At 43.0% G+C, this 1,426-nt stretch overlaps 1 protein-coding gene across 1 annotated transcript in view; it reads left to right on the top strand.

Annotated features, from left to right (window-relative positions):
• The window catches only part of LOC104999789 (homeobox protein Hox-A7), a 10,608-nt gene that overhangs the window by 2,142 nt on the left and 7,040 nt on the right, over window positions 1-1,426 (top strand). The gene's annotated exons all lie outside the window — the stretch shown is intronic.

Genomic DNA, 1,426 nt, shown 5'->3' with positions numbered 1-1,426 from the left:
GCCTCCACCACCCTAAAAAGGCGGTTGGAAACTCCAGGCCTCATGTCCTAGGCAAACCCTGTTCAGGCTGGTTCCTTGGCCTGCCACTTTGATGGAGGAGGTATTGTAAGCTTTCCATTTTCTATAAGATTTAAAAAAAAAAAAAAAAAAAGGTGGGGGCATTAGCGCTGATGGCTCTATGTGCTAGCTTGTATATATTAAAAAAAAAAAAAAATCTACCTGTTCCTGACTTCAAACAAACAAAAAAAACTACCTTTTTATAATGCACAACTATTGACGGCGGGCTGTATAGTTTTTAGACTGTGTGTAGTTAATTTAATTTGCTCTTTGTGCGGCAGAGCGATCTGCCCAGATACTTGAATACTGTGTTTTATTGTGGTAATTATGTTTTGTGACTCAAACTTCTGTGATGGGTGATGCACCCGTTGTGATTGTGAAAGCTAGAATTCGATTTGAACTCAGGTTGTTTATGAGGGGAGAAAGCAGTTGCATAGAGTATAGCTCTGTAGTGGAATATGTCTTCTGTGTAACTAGGCTGTTAACCTTTGATTGTAAACTAGCTGTAAGGATTTCCCAGTGACATAAAATTTTAAAACAAAAAAAGAAAGCGTTCTCTGGGATGCATAGATTCATGATTTTCTCCATTCTTGAAATGCGGACATTTTAGTTTCTACATGCTCTCTAGACCTATCTCGTCCATTGTATATATATAATCCACATATTAAAGAAAAAGTAAACAAGCTTGAATATTGTTTTTGCACCAGTGAGGAAATTTGGAGCTATACTACGTATGTGCAGATGGTTACTACCTATGGTTTACGTTTAATTTTAATTGGGGGAAAAATGAATGCTTATTGTAATGGAGTTAATTTTATTGATAATAAATTATACACTATGAAACCGCCATTGGGCTACTGTAGATTTGTATCCTTGATGAATCTGGGGTTTCCATCAGGCTGAACGCACACTGTATATTTTGCAATAGTTACCTCAAGGCCTACTGACCAAATCGTTGTGTTGAAATGATATTTAACTTTTTGCCAATAAAATATATTGATTCTTTTCTAATTTTTGCGGGTCAGCTCTTTGCACCTTCTTCTCCGGGGCAGGGGAGGCTGGGTAGTCTGGGGGGTGGCAGACGGGCTGAAATGAAGGACAGAGCTCAGCTGTGTCTCTGGCTTGGGAGCATGAACCTGCTGCAGCCAGACCCAGGCGGCCCTCCGCTCTGCCTCCCCCGCCGGCTGCCTGGCGACTGCAGGCAGCGAGCAGAGGAAGGGTGAACAACAAGAGGCGGAGAGGCCCTGCTCCCGGCTTTGTGTCCGGTTGCGGGACTGCGGGGAGGCTTCAGAAAAGTTGGTCGGTCTGGGATGTCGCTTACGGCTGTCCAGTGGCTGGGAATGGCCATTCTTTCGTTTTGGCGCCCCAA

This window comes from Bison bison, unplaced genomic scaffold, assembly GCF_000754665.1.
Source record: "Bison bison bison isolate TAMUID 2011002044 unplaced genomic scaffold, Bison_UMD1.0 scf7180017864364, whole genome shotgun sequence".
Classification (NCBI taxonomy): Eukaryota; Metazoa; Chordata; class Mammalia; order Artiodactyla; family Bovidae; genus Bison; species Bison bison.
This window is presented reverse-complemented; position numbering and strand designations above follow the sequence as displayed.